This window comes from Babylonia areolata, chromosome 35, assembly GCF_041734735.1.
Source record: "Babylonia areolata isolate BAREFJ2019XMU chromosome 35, ASM4173473v1, whole genome shotgun sequence".
NCBI lineage: Eukaryota > Metazoa > Mollusca > Gastropoda > Neogastropoda > Buccinidae > Babylonia > Babylonia areolata.
This window is the reverse complement of record NC_134910.1, coordinates 10,289,748-10,299,584: the sequence shown is the minus strand read 5'-3', so window position 1 is coordinate 10,299,584 and position 9,837 is coordinate 10,289,748.

The following is a 9,837-nucleotide window of genomic DNA, read 5'->3' as shown; positions in this document are numbered from 1 at the left end:
GGGTAACAGCTGTCTTGTTTTAAGTGTTGGTCAAATACATTTTCCACCCTGTGTGTGAGATAAGACCCTGTGGAAACCAGCGGACGCCTGGAAGAGGCTAGGGTAACAGCTGATTTATTTTAACCCCTAGGTTGCCTATATGACGAGATAACTCATCATGGCAAGCATGTATGCTTCGCTGCCGCAATGACGAGATAACTCGTCATCGAAATATTCGGACTTTTCCCTGCTTTGCGTTCAGTTCGTTGACAAAAATGCTGGTAGCTTTAGCTTGGGAACTCTTTTTGGATTCTGTTCATAGCTAGAAACCCCATCTACGTCATGAGGCGGTCCTTTATTTGAACGTTTTGGTTGGGTTACTGTCCCAGTGTTTGCCTGGCTCCTCTCCTCGCTCGCTCAACAAAATGTCGGACTGACGCCATGCTCAAGACATGCGATCGTAGCGAACTAAATCAATCAAGATTGCTTTCTTTTGCTGACGCTCAGAAAGAATTGAAGCGTAAACTCGAAGAAGACAGTGATGAACATTTATTTATAGGACTATTTGATAGAAAATAAAGGGAACAATCAAGAGAGTGGCCAAGATACGACTATCAGTGAGTGATGCCGGCTGTGCAAACCTTAGCAGATGACAGAATGTGACTGAATTATTAGCAGGGCAGTGTGAGCGATATTCTTGGCACTCAGCCAAGGCGGTCTGATGAGAACTGGATAAAGTGACCGTGTGAGAGGGGTGAAGAGGAGGGGGTGGAGACTGAGGGGGCATGGCCTCCCATCCACATTATCACTTGGAGAAGTCACAATGCATTGTATATGTATCTCTTTTTAATTTTTTTTTTTTTTTTTGTGGTTGTTCTAGTATGATTTTGTGTATGCAGATATCCATTTGTCCAGAAAATATGATATTTTAGTGCAGATTACCTGACGAATGTTAGTAATGAACAAGTTGAAAATGTCACAAAAAACAAAACACTGATTTCAAAACAGTATGTCACTAAAAATATATAAAATGGGAAAACATCATGTGTTTTGTGTTTTTTTATTCATTTACCTTTCAGAAAATATATACTTTTATGGGTCTTTCTCCAATAACAAACAGCACAGAATTTTTTGAAAATTTATACCCTTTTTTGTGAAAAAACCTTGGCAAATAGATTTCACTTAAATCTTATTTTCCTGGCAGCGAAAGGGTTAAAAGTGTTGATCAGATACATTTTCTGCCTCACGTGTGAGATAAGACCCTGTGAAACCAGCGACACCTAAATGAGGCTAGGGTAACAGCTGTCTTGTTTTAAGTGTTGGTCAGATACATTTTCCGCCCTGCGTGTGAGATAAGACCCTGTGGAAACCAGCGGACGCCTGGAAGAGGCTAGGGTAACAGCTGTCTTATTTTAAAGGTGTTGATCAGATGCATTTTCTGCCTCACGTGTGAGATGAGACACTGAAACAAGCGACACCTGAACGAGAGGCTAGGGTAACAGCTGCCTTGTTTTAAAAGTGTTGATGGGATGTTAATAAACAATGAGGCCAGGAGATCACATGATTAACAAATAGTAAAGGGTGGTAACTGTCTCCACATACAAGGAACACAACTTGAAGCCAATGCTGCTTACGCTACCAATTCAGCTAGCACACAGGTAAATAAAAGATACATTGGAACAAACCCAGACACTTCCTCAAAAAAGAAGGTGCCGGGCTTGCTCTTATTACCAATCACTTGACATGTGCACACAGCAGCAATGACAGAAGAAATGTGCAAACACAAATTAGCTTTTATTTCAAGACTGGCACAGCCTCTTTAATCCTGAACAAGCCACACAGAACACACGGACAATACAGAACAAACACACGGTTCCCTCAAGTGATCGGTATAAGAGCAAGCCCGGTGCTTCCTTTTTTGAGGAGGTGTCTGGGTTTGTTCCAGTGTACCTTTTATTTACCTGTGTGCTAGCCACGTCTCCTTTACCGCGGACTTAAAAAGAATTTTTAATTGCCCTTAAAGATTTTTTGAATGCCCAAAATACACCAAAATAATACGATTTAAAGAGCGTTCTCACTGCGAATACCGCAATTGAATTATCGCCCTTTAAAAAAGCATGTTTAAATATCATATTTTTGAACGTCAGCTAAGGAGTCCCGATAGTGTAATGGGTAAGACAGTTTCTTCTCACACGAACATGTGGGGTTCGAATCTGCCGTTAAGACTTTTTTTTTCTTATTCTTTTAACCCGAAGCTTTATAATAACAAATACAGAACACATTTTAACAATTAGAATTTTTTTTAAGTGTATCACAAGTGAGTCTTGAAGGCTTTGCCTCTCTTGTCTTTTTTTTTAAAGCCATCAGTAATAGTGTTCAACTGAACTACAAGATCAGTCACCTTCCATTTGAACACAAAATTGTAGGATGCAGGCTTTTGTTTTCTGCAACTGGTCATGAGTATCTCTTCTATGCTCAGTGACAACATGGAAGAATAAGCTACAGGCTCAGCGAATGACTGACTTTACAAGAGTTGGGAAGTTTCTGATCACTTGTGTGTGGCAACCTTGTATCACTTATCAACTCATTCCGAATGGAAACAAATTTACCCCATTTTTTCCTTCATCTGTATTGGGGTTTTTTATTTTTCATTTTTTGGTGGTGGTTTGTTGTTGTTTTTTTGGTGGTTTTTTTTTTTTTTTTTTTTTTAGCATGTGCTGTTTTATGACAAATGCTAAAAAATGCCCACTTGACCTGTTACTGATTTTTTAACACAAGTAAGTCACATATGTATATAAGGCACAGGGGAGGGGGGGTGGGGGGGGGGAGAAATCACGTCACAGTCCAAACATTGTGGCCCGTGAGTTGATGGGCGCAATAGCCAAGTGGTTAAAGCGTTGGACTGTCAATCTGAGGGTCCCGGGTTCGAATCACAGTGACGGCGCCTTGTGGGTAAAGAGTGGAGATTTTTACGATCTCCCAGGTCAACATGTGTGCAGACCTGCTAGTGCCTGAACCCCCTGTGTGTGTTAAAGATCCTGTAATCCATGTCAGCGTTGGGTGGGTTATGGAAACAAGAACATACCCAGCATGCACACCCCCGAAAACGAAGTATGGCTGCCTACATGGCGGGGTAAAAACGGTCATACATGTAAAAGCCCACTCGTGTGCATACGAGTGAACGCAGAAGAAGAAGAAGAAGATGTGGCCTGTGAGGATTTGTTGAAAGTGTCTGGTTTTCTTTTAAGTCCAGTATGAGATTGAAGACAAGACTCCCAGATGGTTGTCACTTATCGTTTCTCCTCCTTTCAGCAGAAATTTAAGACTACCGGTACACACAGATGACTTGCCTGGGTGTCGTCTGTCTTCCCTGAGGAATTGAATGTTCTATTTGTTTAAAAAAAAAAAAATGTTCTGTTTGTTTCAAAAAACAAAATGGAAAAAAAAAGCCTTTGAACAGCTTGTTTCATTGCTATTTGATAAAGAGAGAAAATGGGTTGTTGTTTTTTGTTTGTTTGGGAATCTCAGATCTGGTGCCTTTTTTGTTTTTTTGGCTGTAATGTGGCGGTGGTGGTTGATTCATGTGTTGGTTTTCAGTTCCCTTGCTTTTATAGGGGGTGTGTGGGGGGTGTAGGGGGGAATCAGAGAGGTGTGTGTGTGTGTGTGTTATTGTGGGTGTGGGTGTCATTGCTAAGCGCAGTTTATTTGTTTCTTGGTTTTAGTTAAAAAAAAAAAAATAAAAAAAAGTTTCATCATGTAAAAGGTAAGCGTGTCTGTATGGTCAGTTACCTGTCTTGTTCAGGGCGACTGAGAGAGAGCGTTCTGGTGTCTGTTTAGGGAACAGACATCATGATTCACTGATTCATCTTTTCTCTGTACGCTTTACATCCTGACAAAATGGAATTACTGTTTATTATAAAAAAAAAAAAAAAAAAAAATCAATCAACAAGAAAACTTCATCATTTAACAACTAAATACTAGTAGTAACATAACATAACAATAGTATTTATACAGCGCTGAATCTTGAGCAGAGACAAATCAAAGCGCTTTCACACCAGTCATTCAAACGCATGCATAACTCTAAAACTGAAAGAAGAAACTGAAGACAAGGAAGAGGCAGGGGAGGGAGGTTAGTTAGTGAAGAGGTGGGTTTTAAGGCCAGACTTGAAAGAGCTGAGTGCGGAAACCTGACGAAAAGCGAAAGAGGAAGTTCATTCCAAATGCAAGGTCCAGAGACAGAGAAAGAACGGCGTCCAACAGTGGAGTGTTAGTAGTAAGGGGTGCCAGTGGTGGATTCTGAGGGGTAGCACTCCTTTAGTGACTGTGTCTGATCCCTCCGAAAGCAGAGTATGGCTGCCTATGTGGGGGTTTAAAAACGGTCATGCACATAAAAACCCCACTCATGCACATGTAAACAAGTGAACATGGGAGTCACAGCCCATGAATGAAGTTGAGTAGATGACTAAATCTGATGTCTTCAGCTGTGTAGATGACTAAATGTGATGTCTTAAGATGTGTAGATGACGAAATGTGATGTCTTGAGATGTGTAGATGACTAAATCTGATGTCTTCAGTTGTGTAGATGACTAAATGTGACTAAATCTGATGTCTTCAGTTGTGTAGATGACTAAATCTGATGTCTTGAGAGTGTAGATGACTAAATCTGATGTCTTCAATTGTGTAGATGACTAAATCTGATGTCTTGAGATGTGTAGATGACTAAATCTGATGTCTTCAGATGTGTAGATGACTAAATCTGATGTCTTGAGATGTGTAGATGACTAAATCTGATGTCTTCAGTTGTGGTTGCTTCCCTTCCTGAGGGTTGCTGTTGGAAGTCTGTCTGAACATTTTTTTTTTTTCCCCTACAGGGAAAGAGTTCATATTAAACGTTACGAACTGACGGGCACAATAGCCGAGTGGTTAAAGCGTTGAACTTTCAGTCTGAGGGTTCCAGGTTCGAATTTCGGTAACGACACCTGGTTGGTAATTGGTGGAGATTTTTTTTTTCTGATCTCCCAGGTCAACATATGCGCACAGACCTGCTAGTGCCTGAAGCCCCTTCATGTGTATACACGCGCAGAAGATCAAATACGCACGTTAAAGATCCTGTAATCCATGTCAGTGTTCAGGTGGTTATGGGAGACACAAAAAATACCCAGTATGCATCAACTACGACAGAGTCATCGGCAAGTGGATGTTGGCCATGTAACGGATAGAAAGAAAGACAGAAAGAACTAGATCCAGGAGGCAGTAGATATATATACCAGGCCCTGTCCACAAGAACAGTGTATAAATGATACAGAAAATGAATGGAGTAGATAATAAGTTCGGTAAAAGAGAGAGAAAAAGAAAAGAAGAAAAAAATGAAAGAACCTGATAACAAAAACTGAAGAAGCCTTCCACTTATTTCTCATTCCTTTGTGATTTTTTTTTTTTTTTTTTTTTGGCCAAATTTTGCCAGATTTTTGTCTTCTTGCCCAACTAACTGTGATTGTTCTGTGATGGACACACACACATTTGGTTTGATTGCTGAATGGATGGATGGGTGGATGGTTGGCTAAATGAATAGTGGATAGATTGATAGTCTGATTACAAAAGAAGTGATGGGTGGATGGTTGGCTAAATGAATAGTGGATAGATTGATAGTCTGATTACAAAATGAAGTGATGGGTGGATGGTTGGCTAAATGAATAGTGGATAGACTGATTGATAGTCTGATTACAAAATGAAGTGATGGGTGGATGGTTGGCTAAATGAATAGTGGATAGATTGATAGATAATCTGATTACAGACTGAAGTGATGGGTGGATGGTTGGCTAAATGAATAGTGGATAGACTGAGTGATAGTCTGATTATAAAATGAAGCGATGGGTGGATGGTTGGCTAAATGAATAGTGGATAGACTGTTTGATAGTCTGATTACAAAATGAAGCGATGGTTGGCTAAATGAATAGTGGATAGACTGTTTGATAGTCTGATTACAGAATGAAGCGATGGTTGGCTAAATGAATAGTGGATAGACTGTTTGATAGTCTGATTACAAAATGAAGCGATGGTTGGCTAAATGAATAGTGGATAGACTGATTGATAGTCTGATTGCAAAATGAAGCGATGGGTGGGTTCTGAGATGATTATTGATTATAGGCAGTGTGGATGGATGGGGAAGGAGGTTATCTGATCAACTTATTTCATATCAGTGTAACAATGTGTGTGTGTGTGTGTGTGTGTGTGTGTGTGTGTGTGTGTGTGTGCTTAGAGAAATATTTCTATGCATTCATATAGAAACAAACACGGTGTGTGTGTGTGTGTGTGTGTGTGCTTAGAGAAATATTTCTATGCATTCATATAGAAACAAACACGGAGTTTTATTCTTAATTTGTTTATGTGTATGAATAGCTGAATAGATGAATAATAGAGTTCCGTTACAGATGCCTAGTTTGTAATCATACAGTTGTGACAAATCTTATGTTTAGAGATGAGTAGACTCTTAGACATTCATATGGAAACAAAACAGATGTTTCTTTCTCAGTGTTGTACGTATGTGTGTGTGTCTTTATTTTTTATTTGTGTGTGTGTGTGTGTGTGCGTGCGTACATGCATGCACCAGAAACTCTTGTGTCAGTTTGTATTTTAATGTAGACGAATTTACAAATGCATTCCTTTTGTATACAATCTTCAGAACATTACCTGATATCCATTCTGATAGGAGTGTTTCTTCATTGACAGTCTTTTTGGTTAGCAGCAGGGACACGAATCAGGAATATGGAGGAAGTATTAAAAAAATAAAAAGAAAAAGAAGAAAGAAAAAAAAAAATATATATATATATATATATATAAAGGTATGTGAAGAGTAGCAGCAGCAGTTACATGTGGTTTTCTTTTTTTATGCATGTTATCATCATCTCAAATAGTTCCCCCCCAGAAAATGGGAGTATGACTGCCTACATAGCGGGAGTATAAACGGTTATGCGCATAAAAATGCCCACTTGTGTATACGAGTGGATGTAGGAGTCGCCGTCCATGAACAAAGAAGAAGATCTCAAATAGTTTATGACAAAGAAAAATGTTGATTCCATTTAATTATTATCTAGCATTGGTGCCTGGGAATTTGGATGCAGCTGTACGTACTTCCTGTTGAATTTGCATACATTGTATCTAGTTACTTCTCCTTGTGAGTTCAGTGGTTCCTCAGAGGTGAGACACCCCAGCTTTGGGCATGTTTATCTTGAGAATGTTATCAACAGCAGCCATAAGAAAAAAAATAATCAGTCAGATAAAAATCTGAGTTGATCGACCAGATGCTTATCTGTGACCAAGTGTAGCCACTTTGCAAAGCATTTGTCTTTGTGGCTGGAACGTGGAATTTGCAGGAATTTTAATGTGAAAGTGTGACAGTGCTGAAAAAAAAACAAAATGAACGCTTAACCTATGCCTGATTTACAGGAGAGACGTGTGCCCCAAGATGACAGTCATGTGTGTCTGGGAGGAAGAGAGTTCTTGTATGTCATGTGGAGACCGAACACACTTCAGTAAAACGCTTCGTTGCTGCTTCAGTTTGTTAGTGCATCTCTGACAAATGCTGTGAAGAAAGGGAGTGTTGTTGGTGTTTTTTTTTTAAATTGCACTTTACACATGTGGAGTGGTAATGGTTTTGCTTTTTTGAAAGTCAAATGCTTTTGTGTAACACGCTTGGACGTGCGCTGTTTATTAGAGAGAATGCCCATAAATGATGTTTAGAATAGAATAGAATAGATTTTGTTGTCATGAAAACCTTAAGGTTTATGTATATTTTGGGGTAATGATTAATGATCAACATCAAAACACAATGTCAGACACTTTGCTTGGAGAAACACGTATAATTCCTATTTCAGTTCTTGTGAAGTGTAGGACGATTCGTTTTTGTTCAGGATCTGCTAACGTGCAGCTGATAAAATCTTGTGAAAAGTGTGGTCTGTTTTGGGGTTGTATTCTCAGATACAGAGATTTTACTTCAAGCTGGCTAAACATCATCATGAATATTTTGATAAACAGTGGTGAGGATTATGTTTGCTTTTCCTGAAGATTTTGTAAGGAGGAATTCCTTTGTTGAAATGTCACACAAAGTCAGAAACATGTTTTCATTCAGTCTTGGAGAAAATGACTAGATGAGACTGATATTGTGGAGTGATGGCCTAGAGGTAGCGCGTCCACCTAGGAAGCGAGAGAATCTGAACGCGCTGGTTCGAATCACGGCACAGCAGCCGATATTTTCTCCCCCCCCACTTGACCTTGAATGGTGGTCTGGACGCTAGTCATTCGTATGAGACGATAAACCGAGGTCCCATGTGCAGCATGCACTTAGTGCATGTAAAAGAACCCACAGCAACAAAAGGGTTGTTCCTGGCAAAATTCAGTAAAAAAATCTACTTCGATAGGAAAAACAAATGAAACTGCACGCAGGAAAAAAAAAACCAAAAAAAAAACAGCCCGAAAATGGAGTATGGCTGCATACATGGCGGGGTAAAAACAGTCATACACGTAAAAGCCCATTCGTGTTCATACGAGTGAACGTGGGAGTTGCAGTCCACGAACGAAGAAGAAGGAGAAATGGACAGATAGCAAGCAAGAACTGCTCACATTCATTTTCCTTCAGTGTCAGTGTTTGTGTCGTTTATTTTGTGCTGGGAAGCAAACACAAAAACACAGTTTAACTTCACATACTTCACCGTGACCCACTAGTGCAGACTCCGGCAGGGGTCTGATTTCTGTCCTGTGCAAACTACTACCCGCCTTTGCGGAGAAAACGAAAGTAGCTACAGCCGATAACCACCCGTAGAAGGTTACCTCCTTTTAAGCAAATTTTGTCAAACTTGGGATGGGTGTGTAACCTGTCCTTATGCCTTGAATGTACATTTTAATATCCTGTACTTTGATTATCCAAAGGAAATTCAATATTCCACGTGGTTTTTTTTTATGCTTGTTTCATGTGACACAATTGAACTGAAGTTGTGAGTGAACGTGTACATATTGTTATTGTATCCTTCACAACCCTAAAGGGGGTTCAAATGATTAAAACCCTGGATATTTTGCAAGTTAGAATAGATGTTTCATTGATACCTGTTTATAAGCGCTTCCTTGAGATTTGCTTTTTGAGTGCCTGGTTTATTGATCAAGATGGGGTGTGCCCGTACATGACAGAAATGAGTTTCATGCAAAAGTTATGGTGGGCTTTTTTTTTTTGTTTTTTTTTTTTTTTTGTGGAAGGTAAATACGGTATTTCCATTTAGAGCTAACTTGTGTTTGTGAGTACTCCCTTGACATATGCTTTTGAAAATACACTTGGTTTCCAGGAGGAAGTATGCACAAATGTGTGCCATACTGTTATCGTGATGGGTTTGTTTTTTGTGTGTGTTTTTTTTAAACCTTTTTTTTTAATTTTCCAAAAACATGTATACAATACAGAGAATAGTATGAAACAAACAGTATAAAACGAACAGTAGCATCTTCCACTACAGAGAGAGAGATAAAACAAAACAAAACAAAACAGACTAAACAAGGCAAAACAAATCTGTAACAACAACAACATCAACAAAAAATTAAATTAAATTAAATAAAATAAATAAATAAATAAATAAATAAAAGGAAGATTTGTCCAATCGTTCAATCAATCAAATGTTTACACCTTAATGATTGTAGTAACCATGATGATTTAAGATGACATTAATAATAAATAGCCTGGACCAGTTGTAACATAGCAACAGCATCAATTGTGTCAATTTTTTTTTTTTTTTTTTTTTTGTAAGGGGTAGAATTTGGAACAATTGTATTAGTGGTGCTTGTTTGTGAATGTGTAATGGACACTTCCTTGCATTCGTG